This window comes from Oryzias latipes, chromosome 4, assembly GCF_002234675.1.
Source record: "Oryzias latipes chromosome 4, ASM223467v1".
In the NCBI taxonomy this organism is placed as follows: Eukaryota; Metazoa; Chordata; class Actinopteri; order Beloniformes; family Adrianichthyidae; genus Oryzias; species Oryzias latipes.
The window spans coordinates 11883244-11902266 of record NC_019862.2 but is presented as its reverse complement, the minus strand read 5'-3'; the positions used below and the strand labels follow the sequence as shown (position 1 = coordinate 11902266).

General features: G+C 37.3%; 1 long non-coding RNA gene across 1 annotated transcript; it reads right to left on the bottom strand.

Annotated features, from left to right (window-relative positions):
* Positions 1 to 11911: 11911 nt before the first annotated feature.
* LOC105353915 lies at positions 11912 to 14173 on the bottom strand. Its single transcript, XR_908624.3, has 4 exons — positions 14031 to 14173; positions 13884 to 13958; positions 12594 to 12649; positions 11912 to 12534 (listed from the first exon to the last, which is right to left on the bottom strand). It is a non-coding gene; the product is annotated as an uncharacterized LOC105353915 (long non-coding RNA).
* Between the last annotated feature and the right edge of the window lie 4850 nt (positions 14174 to 19023).

Below are 19023 nucleotides of genomic sequence, written 5' to 3'. Positions count from 1 at the left end.
ATTTGAAGAAATATCTACATATTACAGAAGAATACGTCCAAAACAAATAAAACATACATAAATAGTGCCGCTCTGAACTCCCAAAATGGAAGAAATGGTTACACCAAATATATACTTGATCATAAAAAAAGTTTAAAAGAAAAAAACTTCTTTAGTAAATGTTGCTGGATCCCCATTTATATCAGCTTTGGCGGTTGCAGTTGTGCAGTGTTGGCAAACAAAACATAAGCAGCTGATAAACATAAGAAGATATTCATACTTAAATTAAGGTAATCTGGGAGTTGATAGACACTGTTTAAAGAAGATTATCAGCACTTTGGTAGGCTTGGACCCATGTTCAGTGTGCATGCATGCAAGCGCCCATATACAGACTTGCTGCTGTTCCCCGAAGATAGTCTTTTTTTCTTTCTTTTTTTGCACCGCAAAAAAATAATCTTAAGAAAAATAAATCTAATTTTGTGTCTTCCAAGAAAAATAATCTTATGATAAAAGTTTTTCAATAGCAAAATAATCTTTATTTGAGAAAACGTGTCTTTATGGAATGTTTTCTTAAAAAAGGAATATTTGATAAAACCAAGTTTCTTACCCTATTGGAAGATTTTTTTGCTTATTCAAAGAAAATTTGCAAAGAATGTTTGACAAATCTATAAGGGGGCTGTTTTGCAGAGTGTGGATGTTGTACAACGTCTTGATTTGAGGTTTAGAATTGCAATGTTGTCACAATAATTATATGAAAATATACATTTTGTGTAGTTTGTCTGTAAAATCTGTATTTTCTGGCAAACGTTTCAATGATGAGTATAGACTGTCATGTCGTTACCAGCATAAACAATCCTTCAAAATTAAACACATAAGTCAGAGAAGTTCACAAAGCACAAAGTTATTTACAAAGTTTTTCATTTCCATGGATGGGGCAAAATTAAATGTTCTGCCCAAAAACACATCAGTTGTCAACACAGGGAACTGAGCCAACAGCCAGCTGATTGAGAGGCAGATGCGTCTGAGCTACAGTCCTCCCTGCCCGAAACTTGGGAGCACCTTCATCAATTTACACTCTAAAGGTCTGTCAGACAGTGAAGCCCCCTGCATGCAGAGGTTAATAAAAAAACAGAGCCTTAAGTCTAAAACGACAAGTATAGGAGAGACATTGAAATTAGTTCAAGGCTTTATTAAGAGAACCCAGGGATAGATTTCCTGTCACCGAGTAGCCATGCTGATGAGATTGATATACACAAAGGAGAAAGAAAGGAGTGAAAAATCTGTCCATCTTTCCAAATGCCTCTCATTGTCTATGAGTCCAGACTGGCTGATTAGCAAACTTAACAGAGCTGTCTGCTTCTTAAGTAATTAAGAGATTACCTGGCTGGTGTCTGTCCGCATTTGACAAGAAGCTATACCACCAGCAAGACAGACTCCTTTGTGGAGGCCAGACTCCCACACAGTAGAGGCCTAAAGCTGATGTGTCAGTGAGCTGGCAGTTTCCTTTTCAAGGTACCCTTTACCCCTGCTCAGGCCAGTGGGTCTTCATCAGGGGCTGAATGGAGATAGTGTACATCTGCTTGTTGATGAAGCTAAAAAGCAATTTACGGCTCCTTGGATCCCGGTGGACTTTCTTCGATCTCCTTAACAACTGACCCTAATGAACTCTTTTCAGGAAGTTGCATTTTATCACAAGTTTACAAGAGCGAAAAAAAAAAAAAATAATTCTTAGAACTTGCTGATTTTCACAAAGAACAAAATAAAGTGCAAGTGGCAGTAAAGTAAGATAACTAATCAGTGTAATAGCAAATAGCACATTTTTCAGGGTTTCCTCTAAAGTTACGTACACACCAGGCACGTGAAGCACGTTCAAATGGGTATTCTTGAATCCGCTTTTAGCGTATGGTCTTCACACCGGACGGTTGTTATGTAATACTAGTGCATGTACTCACAATAGTAAGAGGCTTGGTGCAAAATGTCAAAGCAGTGCCAGTCTCACGAATCTTCCTCCCTTTTCCTTTCACAGCGCTATTCCAATAAATGAAAAACTTGGTGTCATATAAATCCAATCGAGCACAAACCCCAAATATTCATGATCAATTTTCAAGCGTTTGGCACTTCTGTGTTTTAAAAAAGACACTTCCCATACATCACTACCAAATCCAAGTCTCTGACCAGTCAAAGTTCAACTGATTCATCTTGCAACACACGTTCAATGGCCATAAAGAGAACAAAAGCCGAATTAAAAACTTTCGTAACAACGGGTGAAGGAAAGACTTTAAAATGTGGAAGCCCAAAACGTGCATTTACACGCGTTTACATAGACTTTTCATTTAAAGTGGTCGCTTGAATGTCCATTTCCAAGCCCGGTGAGAACATAGCATAAGAAAAATGATTACATTATACATAAAATGTTAAACTGAGTTAGTAGTGGGAGAGGTAAAAGTAAAAATTTTAATGGTTTAAGTAAGCAATCATTTTAACCCAATCCTTACTACTCTAATTGTGTCTCTAATGATTGACTGGTATTTCTTAACGAAATTTAGGCTCAAAAACCCATTATTTCAGATATCTTCCTCAGTAAACTTTTGAGAAGGCTTTGAAGCGAATAATTGCATAAAACTTTTCCGAGCATTGCTTTCAGATCTCTCGTCATTTTATGATATTGAATTGAAAGTTGGAGGAAGAACTCAAAGAAAAAGCTGGATCCACATGCACCTATACGCTGTGTGTTAAATTCAGTATCATTCCACGTAATATTGGTTTCCAAAACTGGCCCTCTGGTTATGGCAGACTGGCTCGATTACAGCTCACTTAATCAAATTCTTTCTTTATAGAATTTCCAGCAGTTTTTAAATGTGCTTCCTAGCTCTTGCTGTTAAGTTTCCCCTTAGGTCAAGATGTTTTTGGAGCTGTTGAACAAGTACCTTCAGTGTAAGTCAAAGAAAATTTTCTAAAAATTATTATTTTAACAAATAAATCAAAGCTAGAGTATGGAGTCTCTCTTTAACAGAAAAAATAATGTTTAACTGCTCCTAGAAATTACTGCTGCAATAACAAGATAATAAAATAAGAAAAGAAAAAAAAATTAGACCCTCTTGCATTAGGAAGACACCTTAGGCTACGTTCACACTGCAGGCTGAAACGACCCAATTCCGATTTTTTTGCCCCTATGCGAACCAATTCTGATCTTTTCATGACAGTCTGAATGACACAGATCCGATCTTTTCAAATGCGACCCAGGCCACTTGGGTTTGCCGTCCTGATTCCGAAACGTATCCGATCTTTTCAATTGCGACCGCCGTCTGACCGGACAGGCCACCTAAATCCGAATCGTACGTCATCGATACGCAACAAACATCATCATTCTGCGTTGAAATAGGCGGGAACGAGAACGTAAACCGCAACCACGGCGGACGATGCTGCAGAGACCCGTCAGTGGAAGGGAAGCGATGTCCCCGATTGTATTAATATTTGGGGTGACAGCACTATTCAGGCCAAACTCCAGGGCTCTTATCGCAACCGGGCGGTTTTTGAAAAAAATTAACAGCTAAATGGTTGAGCGTGGTGTTGAACATTTTCTCGCGAGTACTTTTTTTTTCTTTCTCCCTTTCCCGACCGTGGTCAGAAGCGCGGGGGACCCAAGGCGGATCCTCCTCCTCCTCCCTGTTCGGACCCTTAGATTCTCCAGGATTCTCCGGAATGGGTTAATAATGAGTCCATAGCATTTATTCTGGGGGAAACCTTCTTTTATTACCGCTGTCCTTCCTCCGTAACACACAACATGAATGTGCGCCCACACTGCCGCCCCTCCCATTCTCTCCCGCTGCACGCGCTCTTTTCCTGTCCCTTACACAAACGCGCGCGTGCGTGGGCCCAATACATACACATTCCCATTCCACAACAGTGGTTACAGACGATCCCGGCTCCAATGCCTTCTTAAAAATGGGAAGATTGTTATTGTGCTGGCTCCTTTGTGAAAATAAATTAATGAAAAAAGAGCTCCGCTGTTGACAACACTGTTGTTGACATCCATGTTAACGCAAGCTACTTCCGCAAACAACGAGTGACGTCATTCGACGTTGAGTACTCTTCTGCGCATGCGGGTCAACTCTGGGTTGTTTCACGGTCACACTGTAGATCACAAAAGTTCGGATTTACTTGGAAATGTGAACGGTCTAGCAAACAATTCGGATTTTTTCAAAAAATCGGAATTGAGCATTAAGCCCTGCAGTGTGAACGTAGCCTTAGACAATATTTGGTTGAGACATTACTTCAATGATAAGATTTTTAATTATATATCAATATTATATAGTTCTTTTTTAACCTGTATTAGCTCTAAAGTGAATAATAAAAGCAAATCATAATTAAAAAGAAATGTAGTTTGCATTTCTACTTTCTGAAATTTTGATCATGCATTATTTTAGGAGTTTAACTGGAAATTATTCTTGCTGATAAATAATGAATGTAAATGTCAGCGGCCCAGTTGTGTATAATTAATTTCATTTTTTAAAATATGTTTTTAGCTGTTTTGAGCATAAGTACTAACTCGACAGCAACGAAAAACCTGGGGGGGGGGGCTTTATATGTCTCAACCAAAACATCAGAGGTCAATCAAAATACCCTACAACTTTTAGAAAATACCAGTCAAGATTTTAACCCTCTCATGGCAAAGTTACTTATTTTAATACACTTCTTTGGATTTGCCAATCATGTTTTGATCTATTGTAAAAGCGTCCCCAGTGGTCTTTTATTTACGATTATTTCGTTTTTTTGGCAAAAAAATCAAGGGTCGTTTTCAAGGACATACTGTGACTGACTGTAAAACTGCCTTTTTATTTCCCATCATCCCTTTGTTTACATTCTCTCCCGTTAGCTTACTATCCCTCATACCCCCAATCTAACTTTACCTGTGAAACAAAATATCGAGCAATATTAGAGCTATCCAGCAGTACAGTTTGGGCAAGACGCCAGCTCAGACGAGGAAAACAAAGTCGTACATGGATCTAGTTGTCTACAAGTAAATTCATCAGAATAGAGCAGAGCAGAGTAGTCTGCCGATTGTTTATTTTAAATAACAACTGCAAGCTTTTTCAAAGGACGTTTTTCTGTCTGCTCCCTCATTCAAATATATATATATATATATATATATATATATATATATATATATATATATATATATATATATATATATATCAGGCAATGGAGAACAGAGGATACAGTGCTGGAGGACAGATCCTCATGGGAGGACAAACCCCTGCATGGGATGTACCACCGGACCATAACTGAAGTGGCTGATATCAAGAAGTCCTACCAATGGCTAGAAAGGGCTGGCCTACAGGACAGCACCGAAGCGCTCATCCTGGCAGCCCAGGGTGACAAGCCCTGAGCACCAGAGCAATAGAGGCTCAGATCTACCACACCAGACAAGACCCAAGGTGTAGGCTGTGCAAAGAGTCGCTTGAAACAATCCAGCATATAACTGCAGGATGTAAGATGCTGGCAGGTAAAGCTTACATGGAGCGCCACAATCAAGTGGCTGGAATAATATACGGGAACATGTGTGCAGAATATGAACTGGAAACCCCAAGGTCAAAATGGGAAACACCTCCGAAGGTGGTAGAGAATGAGAGGGCAAAGATCCTGTGGGACTTCCAGATCCAGACTGATGGGATGGTAATGGCGAACCAACCAGACATTGTCGTGGTGGATAAAGAACAGAGGAAAGCCGTCGTGGTGGATGTGGCAGTACCAAGCGATGGGAACGTCAGGAAGAAGGAACATGAGAAACTGGAGAAATACCAGGGACTCAGAGAAGAACTTGAGAAAGCCTGGAAAGTGAAGGTGACAGTGGTGCCTGTGGTAATCGGAGCACTCGGGGCAGTAACCCCCAAGCTGGAGGAGTGGCTACAACAGATACCTGGAAAGACCTCAGACCTCTCAGTCCAGAAAAGCGCAGTGCTAGGAACAGCTAAGATACTGCGCAGGACCCTCAAGCTCCCAGGCCTCTGGTAGAGGACCCGAGCTTGGAGGAGAAACCACCCGCGGAGGGTGAGAGGGGCGTTATTTGTTATATATATATATATATATACACATACATACATATATATATATATATATATATATATATATATATATATATATACACACTTTTCATTGGAGTGGGTCATTAAAATAAAAATCAAGTGCAAGCTACAGCTGTTTTTTAAAATGAGAAAGTAGATCATTAAAAAGTTGTAGGTTGTGTGCAACTATTTGGTGTGCGTTTTTCCATATGATAAAATGTGCCATTGTATCTTGTTTGACCTGTGCTCACAAAGCTTTCTTGCATGAACTGTTTAACAACACAGTTAAAGTGTGCTGTTTAAAATGTAATTTCAACATTTTTCTTCCGTTTACAAAATGTAGCATTGAAAAAAAGCACCAAAACTGACTTACTTTTACTTACAATTGAAGTCCATGCATCCTTCAGAAGAAACACACGGATACCCTGTTTGTAGAAGTTTTCCTTTTCTTTCTTCAGTCTTAAAAGTCCCCTTGTCTCAATGGAGATCACTGCCAGCGACGCACAAATTTAGACACATAATCCTCCACTTAGAAAAATAATGCTAAGAAATATTAAAGAATAACTGTACAGCTTCACTTGACTTGCTACCACTAATAAAATAAAATAGAGCATCTTTTGTGATGAAAGAAAGACAGAAACAGTAAAGCGCATGTGTCAGCTGCAGCTCAGTCAGTGTGAGAGGTGCAGGCTGGGCACTGGAAAGGCACAGGCTACTGGTGTCTCACCTGCTGCTTTCTCATTTATTTGAACAGGAAATTTGTAAAGAAACTTCAAAAACCCACACAGAAAAAAAGGTTTGAATAGAATAGACATTCCTAATATTTATTTTTAATTTTTATTTGAAAGAAGTATATTTGTTTCATTTGGGGAGCCAGTTTAGCTCATGCTGGTTTGCGGCGCCTTCCGTCCGTGAAACCAGGGTTCGACTCCGGGCTGCTCCCTGTTCCCTTCTCTACCTCTGCCGGTTCCAAGCCCAGTTTGAGAAGGTTGCGTCAGGAAGGGCATCCGGCATAAAACATTGCCAAATTTACCATGCGACTTGTTCGCTGTGGCGACCCCTGATGGGAGAAGCCGAAAGTGGAAGAAGAAGATATTTGTTTCATTTAATTTATGTATATTTTAAGCTATGTTTTGGCTCCCTTGCCTGCACGTCACTGCATCCAAGCTTTGGAAATCATTCATTCATATCAAGACATTCACTTTTAAAGCAGTAAAGTGAGACACTTGTAGAACCTTACCATGAGCTGTTTCAGTCTGACCCAACAGTGTGCTGCAACACTTATGACCTATGGTCTTTTTGGATTTCAGAGTTTGATTGAAATTTCAGATGCATTTTTTATAAAAACAATTTACACAGAATCATAATAGATCTCTTTTTATGCCATAAGTTCACACAGCAAATGATCTAATTATTTCGTGTATGTCTTAACTTAAACCCCAATTGCATAAAATATTGGCAGTACAGCAGTAGAGACGTTTATGGGAGGTTGATACATTTTGAAAACTGCTGGTTCACAAGCATTTTGGTCTGACACATTTGAACACAAGTACAGACTACATCACTAAAATGGCCATGCAAGCAGTGTCCCTGCAAAATTAATAAGACAATGGCGGGTTGGAGAGAGTAAAGACAGCGTTCCCTCCCCACTGTGGGAGTTTTTGGGATTATGACAAAAAAAATGCTTGATTTATCTACAGCAAGGCCAGAAGTCTGCAAGGAACAAGCTGACTCGGTTCAAAGACAGTGTGGGACGGAAAGAAAAGGAGGAAAGACAGAAGCACAGAATTAGTTTGAGAGGAAAATGATTTAAAGGTCTAATAATAACCATTATAGCTGCCCCCATTCTTGAGTTTCCTATATTTTTCCTAATGTAATCCTCTCTCATTGCTCAGCATACCAATCACATATTAAACAGCCTCTCCACTGATCATTATGAGGTTTATACCAACTGTCTATCTATCATCAGGAAACAGGGAATTGACGAATCACATAAGGGTGTTTAAAATATTTAAAGTCACACAACGGGAAATACTTTATATTTTATTCTGGTTTTAGTTCCATTAAAACTGATACCACTAAATAATCTATTGCATAAAGAAAAAAAATCATAATTTCAGCCATTGTACAAACAGTGTGTTTCTGATAGAGTTAGTGGTTGTGCTGCCTCATAAAGTACAGTTCAGATTTTATATTGTAAAACACAGTTTTGGCAGGGCAGGTTATAATGCATTCCAAATCCTGTGTTGGCCTAAAAGTTTATGTTGTTTTGCTGTTTGACTGAGATTTTTGTTGGGGTTCACATGAGGAATCTATGATTTACATGATTTATTTTGTTTCTGCTGAATATAGTTGCGTATCTACAAAAGGCCATTGATCATCAGTTAAACAATCATCAAGGTCCTCACGTTTTTCCAAATGCAAACAAGATGTAACTAAACAGTTTTTCTTTTTGTATGCTATACCGTCGATGAATAAAGGCTCTGAATAAAATAATGAATTGACGCTAGATGTACACACAAAATAGGACAACAACGATCAAAATATCACAGGAGTTAATTATACAAAAGGTTGCTATGAGAACTGCATGTTTTCAACCTAATTGCAAGTTTCTTTTCTTCACTCTGCTGTCTCAGTCTGGAGGCAGGATGTCAGGATTTGTTTGTTAGTTATGATGGACTGACATAGTAAATGAATCTGTCATCCCATTTACCTGCTATGAATGGTTAAAAGGTTCATCTGGGACATCACAATGTAACTGAGAGAAAGAAGGAAAGCTTAAATTCAAACAAAGCTCCCAGTTCTAAAAGAGACTCCTCTTTTCTTCTCATTGATTTCTGATCCCTACCATCAGACTGAAATGTAACCTCAGCTGTAGCGCTGCACAGATCCACAGACCAGGATGGGGAGGGGCTGTAATAAGAGAGGAGAGTAAAGGAGGATACATGGCCAGACATTGTCATAAGGCAGACCTGGACACAGATGAATTGTATTGGTCCAGCTTGACCAAATGGCCTTATTGTATGCATGCCACGGTTATACCGGCTTTGTTCAGGTGTTTGGTTTCAGGTGAAGATTATAAGAAGAAAAGAAAAAAAAAGACTTACACTTGTAGTCATAGTAACAGGGTAAAGAATTTTCCTTGAAAAGTTCACATCCTGGATATCACATGTATCTACAGAAGGACATCTATTTTGTTATATATAATAATTTATAAATAAAAAAGAGATCCTGGTCAACTGTCATTGCAAAATGACTTTATGCATGATAACCTGTTTGTTTCCATTGCTTTCACCAAATATTTGGCCCTTCATTGAAACTTTATCTTTACTTCCTAATTGAACAGTTCTTTGAAAGACTAATCTGCAAGGCTTGTGTACACAGCAGTCCTGAAAGTTTCTGTAAATTAAAGACTTATCTTAATCCTTTCATCCCAAACAACTAGTTTCAAATGTTTCTTTGTCTTTGTGACAGAGGAGTGAGAAATACCTCAAGCACACCCAAATCATCATGAATTAAAACATGCATGTAAGAAAAGACCCATCATGTCATGTAAGGGCAAGTCGACACGTGTGTAGGAGCAAGAGCAAGTCATGCAGAACTACATATAAGGCATAAATGTCGGGCAAGAAACACAATCATGTCTGATGTAACAACTTTCTTCTACCATAAAATATCCGTCAATAATTGTCTTTTATATGTAACTTGTTCTGCCAACAAGGCACGAACACCTGTCTCTCTAATCCTTCCAATTAACCTGGAGACTAGTACCAAGCTTGGGTTACATCCATCGTGGCTTGCTCATCCTTTATTCTGGCGCGTCAGCCTGTGTAATCTTCTAATCAGAGTAACCCAATCCTCTACTTCTATTCACAGTTTGAGCCGGAAAAAATAGAGGCTTGGGAAGGAGACGGTTTCCGCCTTCGTGTCTGCCAGCCCCGGCATTTGGTCTTTTCAAGGCTCCTGGCCATCCTCCTCGCCTTCATTTTCACTTTCATTTTCTTGGTATGCGGCACATACTCTGGTTTAGCCCACATCTGAGTTTATATTCCAGTCACAGATGTAGTGGCTGAATTATATGGGACAGGTATTAAACTGAGTGATTTATTTTTCTGAGATTGAAACCAGACCGTAGCCCGGAGCCCGTCATGTGACTTGACTGCCCACAGTCTATCTCCTGGTTTTACACAGCACTTCTTCCAAACAAGGCCGTCCTCAGTGGTCACACTCATTCATATTTATCCCATGAATGCAATAAGAAATAGATAAATTAATAACTCCCTGTATTTTAAATGGGAAAGCTTTATGAAGACAACAATGGATTAACAGCAAAACAATACAAGAGCATTTGAGACCAGTTGCTATGTGCCATATGAAACATCAACCTTTTTGCAATCTTTGTGCCTTTAGGCAGGAATGATTAGCCATGAAAGCTTAGCCGTCCTTTGCCTCATTGCACAGATGTCAATGTTGCACCAAAGTGATACATTGAGAGACACAGAAGAACAGGTGTAGGCAGCCTGTGGAAAGGTCTTAGGGGAAAGGCTATTAAAAGAAGTGGCAGAGCAGCTTTGGGGCCACTGTTGGTAGCGATGTATTGATCCATCTTCTGTTCTCTTATTTCCTTCAATTTAGAAAGTGGATTGTTGAAGAAACACCACAGGAAGTACCCGCCTTGTATTGTTTTGGCTTTGTTTTCCCATGCATTATACAAATTAAGGTGTTTAAGCAGAGTAGCATAAGACTAGCTATGGCAAAGTACACCCTCAACCCCACAGCAAAATATCTGTCCTTTCTAAAGGGGCCAGCCCTCACAAATAAAACCACCTCTGTGGACGAGCTTCCTGGAGCCTTATTGATACAGTCAATCAGTTAAAAGCTTGTAAAAAGCCTTTTTGCATTAGGCTGTTCAACAAAACAGGAAGTTGGAAAAGAGGTTTTGTTGCCTTGATAATGTTGGCTGACATAGTGTGACCCTTGAATGACACAAGGCTTTGACCATACACGTAAATGCATACCCAGTGACCATAGTTGTTCCCTGCTAAAATGAATGTGCACATAAATGTTTAAAATCCAGAAGGGATGGGTTTCTGTATGCAGATGTTTTCCTTTTTTTTTTTTAAGCAATAGAAGTTTCATCTTGTATATATATTTTTGTAGTACACTGAAGAAGTCTCATTCCGTGACTATGATAAAAAAAATACAACCACATTCCAGAGAGTTACAGCTCCCATGAGAACCATGAAGATGGGGAGACAGTGTATACTGATGTGAAGTACAGGATTTTGGAAAAGATGTAAGATGAGCCGGACAGTCAGGGGGCCTATACTTTAGCCTTTATTTGATACAAAGGGGTAAAGTATCCTGTGTAAATGTTTACTCACTGTCTGGATTCCTAGTGTTTAACCTCCTTGACAGTGAACTTGAGAGGGCAGTAATGGTGCTATCTTTAAACGCTCGTTATATATCTTATCACAATCTAAATCCTAAGCTTTCAGGCTGATGATCTTTCCAAATATCCTTTCATGCATTTCTTATCTGATAAACACACCAGCTGTTAGTGTCAATATACTCCAATTTTCAGCAGCAACCATTGATCTCTTTGTTTTAGTGGCCTGTAAGATTACGTATGTGCAACAAATTTTACATGTAGTATAAGCTTAATAAACTTTGTACATATTTATTGCATTTTAAGAACAATAAAATAAAGGTACTTTTGACGACAGCTAAAAAAATCTACTTTTTGTCTGCTTGATGACATAATTCTGACTCCAGAAACCTTCAGTGACTTCTGAAAGGTTTAGCCAATTGAATGTATTTGGAATCAAGGGGACAGTTCTTAAAAATAATCTTTATTAAAGGATTATCAGTCTTATTTAAATTTATTTATTGGTTGGAAAGGAAAAAAATATGTACAACTATAAAAAAGCACAATTCTTACTGAATTTATTGAAATAGATATGTGGGTAACACTTTACAATTTAGGTTCCATTATTAACGTTATTTGATGCATCATTAAGTATTATTTAACTGTTAAATAATGCATAACAGACATTTTTATGCTTTACTTTGCATTACTAAGTGTAAAAATGAGAAATATGATAAAGACATGTGTTTTAAAGATGAAGACATCTGGTTATCTATACAAATAATGACGCAAACACAATAAAGAAAAGGAAACAGGAAAAAAAATCACATCATTCCCAAATGGCAAATTACAATACTTGAAAAAATAGGAGCACAAAAGCACACATACATATATATTCTTTATTTTTTTCCCCCAACCATACAGACCTTTTTATATAATCCCACATAAAAGTTTCAATGTTGTGATAGGATCTGGACTGCAGACAACACCTATCAACCAACATAAGCTTGTATCTATTTTTAAATATGTAGAATAGTCTTCTGTTCAAATACTTGCAGACTTGAGCATGCTGTTGGACCTGGCTGATTGACAGGGAACACGGTCCAGCAGGAATGTTGCATGCTGAAACAACAGAATGGATTATACACTGCTCCAAAAAGGTACAGTAATTCAGCACAGACCGTGGAGAAAGCTGTCGGCCTTTCCAAGACATCTGGAAGGCGTGCAAGATGGAAATCTGGAAATACAAACAAAATGGGAACGTTATCAAGAAGAGTTGTGAAAAGGAAACACACATGCAGATATGGATGGGACATGTCAAAAAACGTGTTTGCTTCATCAGTTGACTGTAATGAGGTGCAAAAAATATTTAGTAAAGAAATATATATATATATATATATATATATATATATATATATATATATATATATATATATATATATATATATATATATATATATATATATATATATATATATATTTCTCTCTGTGTGACGTCCTAGACATTGAAAACACATCCACTTTCACATTTTATAGAGGTTTATACAAATTTACATTTGGTTTGCCCATTGAGTATATAACAGAACTCCAATTGTAAAAACATCCAAAAAAAAAGGCTTTGCTCAGCTGCTAGGTGGGACAAATAAAAATAAAAATGTGTTTTTTGTACTTGTATATGTCTCATAAAATAAAACAGAGTAATCCCAGTGCGTGCTGTACAACAGGTTTTTTTCACTGTTTTTGTGGGATTCCTCATAAGTTTAAAATGAATACTTTGCTGGATTCTGTCCAGTCTTTGTATCAATCCGTGAGAGGAAATTTCAGTATTTAATGCAAAATTGTGGAAAATGAAAACAATAAGAAAGACATAGAAAAAGATTTAATGTGCCTCTTACTAAAGACAACCCTAGTGTTACCCACAAATAACTGGCGGATAAAGTAACAAAGGCTGAAAAACATGCATGTACAAGGTTGTACACAACTTGAAAGCATTTTTCAAATCATATAGTTTAATATTTTGTATATTTAATTCCATGTTTTCATCTTTGTGCACGCCAATATGTCAAAGTTTGCTAAAATAAATAAATAAATGGGAAAGATTATGTGTCAATTCTTGCACAAGCACTTTCTAAATTTGTAGCACTGCATACATTGTTTAGGTGGAAATGTATACATATAATAACATAATTGTAAACAGAAAGTGTTTATTGCAAAAAAGTAATTTTCATGCTGTGATGCTTTACCACTCATTAAGTCTTTATTTTGATGCAGGAAAACTTGCATTTTTAAATGAGCATTTGCACACAACCCCATTGACAACTACAATTACCAACTGTATCCTCATTTGTCAGAGATTGCAAGAGATTTTTTTTTAATGAAACAATCCTTTTTTCTTCAATTGCATAAAAATTACTCTTTCAGAGGGAAAACAGAATGGGCGTAGCCTGCCATCTGCAGAAAAAGTTTTTTACCTTGGAAAGTGTGAGACAGCTTTTGAAAATCCCTTCCTCTCCTCCCATGGGCGATGTTTTCCAAAGTGGGGCTCGCTAAGGCGTAGCAAACAAAAGTGAATGCCCGGTCTGGACTATGAGGAAAGGCAGATCAATGAGACAGCTTACCTACTCAGGCGTAGCAGCTTTGTGGAGATAGTCCTCTGCGGACAGTTCTGCTTTAGAGATCTTAAATCAGTTTTTGGTGGTTGTGTGTGTGGGGAGTGGGGGTTGCTTATCAGCAGTGGATCCTTGGCGCATGACGCATGTCACGCAGGGGGATCGTGTTGCTTGAGGTGTGTGAGTTTTGAGTGACAAAGAAGACAACGGGCAGGAATAAATATAAACCTCTGCAGGCTGGGAAAGGTTGGTAGAGCTTTGATTGCTGGCATAGACGGGTCAAAACAGCTTCTCATTAAGAGGAAAAGGTTAAGAATTATATATTTTTATTTCAACCAAAAAAAAAGTGAAACTATTTAATCTCTCTGAGTAGAATTTCTCCCTATTTTGTAATACATTTTGAATAAATTAACAGTTTAGTGAAATCATATGTTTTGTGGATTTTTACTTAAAGAAATGGATATCAGAGTGCTCATAGTCCTGCTGTGGTTCGACAAATTAGAAGCAGATGGAGAGACAGGTATTGCCAAAGAAACAGAAGATCCATGGGAAGCTTTTTTTAATGCACCTCTTTTTAATCTGGGGCTGCACAGATGGGATACAAGCGTCAAGCAAAACAGGAAATGGGCTGATGCCTTCTCAAATAGTGCTTTTATCCCAGAGACAGGGATATTTCTCAAAGCTGCTTAACAGATTTAGCATGAGAATTGTTTTTCCTGTTATTAGAAGAGCTATCGTGAAAACAAAAAGGAAAAAAAAACTCCTCCTTTTTCCTGGTTTAATTACCTTTTTTTCAAATACATCCAGGCTTTAAATATAATTGAACAGAAACATCCCTGAATACCCTAAATGTGGAGCCAATGAGAAAAGTTTCACTCACATACACTGTCAGAAAAAATGTGCAAAATTTGTACCTTTAGAGGTACAATGGCTTGTCACTGGGGCAGTACCCTCAAGGGTACAAATGTTGTACCCTTTCATATTGGTACGTATCTGTACCCTTCCAGTATGTACCTTTCAAAGGCAAATATGTACCTCTGTGGACAAAATTGTACCTTATAGTGCTATGGTACCATAATGTACCTTTAAAAAAGGTACAAATTTGTTCTTTTAAGGGTACTGCCCCAGTGACAAGCCTTTTGTACCCTTTGATGGCAAATTTGTACCAAATACAGCACATTAAAAGACCAGTATAATGTTTATCACATTTATTAAACATTCAAAACAATTACAATTCTGACATTACACAGTATGTACAGTATCACAACAGGATGCATATATTTACAATTATTAGTAATTTTACAATAATGAAAAATCTATATTTTTCCTTCAGTTCACATTGCATTCATTGTAACTATAACCTTAACATTTGATCAATTGTAAACAGCATATAGCACTTCAGTTACCATTTTTAAACCATGAAATAAAACTTGTGACATAAACAAAAGCAGCACTAGACCTCATTTTAAGTACATCTTTCTACTGCATTCTAAAAATAGATAATAAAAAAGTAAACTTATAACCAAGTTTAAATGCATAATTTAAATAATAAAATGCATAAATGTGATAAGATAATATTGATACGAATTCTAAAAAGAAGAACTATAAATCACACTAAAGATTACCAAGGATTACGTTTATGTCAATACCTAGTAGATCCTCTGCCAGCATCTCTTCTCTTGCTTCTTTGCAGACTTTGGCTAATGGAGCTTTTCTTTGAACAAGCTCAAGCACCTTTGGCACAATACTGGTAAACGCCGTCCTTGAAGCGCTGGCTTAAACTGACAGGTGATGGATGCATTCGGTCAACATCATCAAACAACTGAAAATTGAAGAAAATTAGAAAATTAATCATTCACTTTAACTAAAACAAACAAAAGACATAAAACATTCTAATATTCTTTGTTGCCTCTTTCATTGCCATTTCCCTTTAGTGATCCCATTGTATAAATATTATTTGGCTTGAATGACTATATATTTATATATGGGTTTAGAAAATTACAATGTTTTTACAATTGAGTTAAAGCTGTTAATGATCATTTTAGCAGATGTCTCAGCTTATATTAACATTCAAAATGTATTTTAAGCTGAGAACTGATTTAAAATGTCACTGACCCGTGAGGTTGTCTTCAAGAAAGGGTAATTCTTTGGTATATCCTCTCGCACCTTGCTGTACTGGATATGCAGGATATTCACATGACCTTCAACGGATGATGCATCCTCACCAATGACAGCAACCGCCTATTGGATCAAATTTAAAAGTCCATATTAATAATAAAAAATACAACTGCAAGCACTGATTACTGGGGTTAAAGCACTTTGAGATGATGTTTAAAGACAGTTTGTGTAGAGTGGTTTGGAGTTGATCTGAAATTAACTTCTGAGTTGTAGGCGGGGCTATTGACACAGTAGTTACCCTCTGCTGATGTCCGATCATCCCTTTGTTTACGCCCTCTCCCGTTAGCTTACAGTCCTTCCAACCTAAAACTAACATTAGTGGTGAAAGCAAAATGGTGACCAATATTGAAGCTTTCTGGCCATAGTTTAGATCAAGCTCAGACAAGTATGATGAAGATGTTAATGGATCTGTTTGTCCGCAAGTGGACGCATCAGAATACAGCAGAGCAGAGGGACTCGGACCCACCTCATTTCATGTGGTGCGTCACAATAGAGACCTTCCTCAAACTGCATTTATTTTGTCTGTTCCTGATTCATCCCAATTTGAGTGAATACTCAGATGTGCAGTTTTAAACGTGTTCTTTTAAACGTGCCCATCATGAGAAAAATACTGCGACATGTTAAAAATGGGGTACCCACTCCAATGAAAGTTATTTTTTAAAATGTAGCATTTTTATGATGACATATTGTTATAAGTTTAAGAATAAAACTGTGTTTCTGAATATTTACTTTCTCAAATTGGGATGAATCAGGAGCAGATGAAAAGATGTAATTTGAGAAAGCTTGTAGTTGTTACGTACAAGCTACATTTGGCAGGCCATAAGCTCCCTGCTCCGCTTGTCTTCATTCTTCTCGTCTGAGTTGGCATCTGGCTCACATCTATAAGGCTGGATAGCTCCAATATTGCACGCCAATTCTGTTGCTTGGGGGTTGTGAGGGACTGTAAGGTAACGGGAGCGTAAACAATGGCATGAGGGGAAGTTAAGGCCGGTTAACTCTGCAAAACAGTCCTGTCAAGAACTTGAAGGTGAATTCCAATTGAACTGCAGAAACCATGTCCCAGAAAACATTTTCCCCCCTCAAAAACTGCATAATCAATGTCTGTCTTTGTATAATAATAATTATATTATTATCATTATTATTAAAAAATGTTTTCAATTATATTGAAAACATTTTTTCAATATAATTGAAAAAATTGAAATGTTTTCAATTATATTGAAATGTTTTGAAATTGAAATGTTTTCAATTATATTGAAAACATTTTTTGGCTGGTGGGAGCGGGGATCGGACCGCCAACCCTTCGGTCATTGGACGACCCGCTCAACCACCTGAGCCACTGTCGCCGATATAGTCAATATCTTGTTAATTATGCAGAGCTTTGTTTAAGGAAATACAGAAGAATTATATGCTTGTATGATGAGGACAGTATTCCAATGTGTTGTGACTCACTTGGTGCAATCTGCTGTTTCCCTAGAAAACTTTAAACTAGTTTGGATGATCTGCCATACTGCACTGTTTGACAACTAAACTGAATTGGAAAGACAGCCTGACTTTGAATGCTTGAAATGACTTTGTGAAAAGATTATTTACTTACTTTGGCAAGAGAGGTGTCTTCAAGTCTTCGTCTTGTTGTAGGACTGTGTTGTAATATTATGGTGTCATCTGAGTCCACTTCAGTATCTCCACTTGAACTGCTATTACAGCTGTTTGCAGGACAACTCGGCTGATCTGTCAAAGTATTAAAGCTTTCAGTTACTGTAATATTTAAATTAGTATGATAGCAAAAACAAAAAAAGTAAAAACAAAGATTTTTAAATACTGACCGACTTAACAGTTTAGCAGATTTATTATCTTGTCTAAGACAGCAATAGGATAAAAAACTCATACTTATTTGCCCGTGTTTTGTTCCCCACACTATCCTGTCAAATAAATCATTAACCCTCAGACTCCTATTGATGCAAATACATAATCAAAACTCTTCAGCTCAAAAATGTTCTTAATGTACTTGAAAGCAAAAACACAGATTATTTACCTTGGAAATAAATTCAGGCATCAAAGGGGAATTTACCCAAAACCATTCAAAACAGAATACATAAATTACAATTTAAAAGAAAAACTTCACCTTCTGGATTTGTATCTTCGGCCAGACAAATTTCCAACACACCAAGGTTTGGGTTTTCAACAGGAGATCAAAAACCTGCTCATCAACTTCTGTCTTTGAGTCATCAAACACTTTCAAGTCCAAGGTTGGGATGTTGAACTTTTTGGCAGCTGTGAACACAGCAAAATTATGTTTAGAATACAGCACAGAAATTATCTTTAAATTAAAAAGCAATTAAAAAAATCTGTTTGCATCACAGCTGACAGTTTATCCACAAAGTTGACTGATTCCTGTAAAGAAAAATGCTGGAAATTGTGATGTTTCCACTCACCGCATTCCCAAAAGGATATGAAGGTCAGCTGAACTTCAAAAGATTTTTTTTTTGGCGTTCGACATGTTCACGCACAGCTTGCATCTTTCCTGGTGGGAAAAAAAAATATATTACAAAAAAAAAAAAAAAACATTAAAACACCAAAAGGTACCAACAAAGCATTTATTCAGATCTAAGCCCTGTTCCAAATAAATTAATACATTTTAAAATAGTAATGGCAAATATACAGTTCACACTAGCTGCCACAGCAATGTTGCAGAATTTGCAGAACTTTAAAAAAAAAAATAAAATAAAACACTGACGACAATGCACTGGCTTCTAAGGACCTACAGATTTATTTCTTGGAATTTCATTTAAAAAAAATATTTTTTCCTGGTTTATAGATGAGTTTT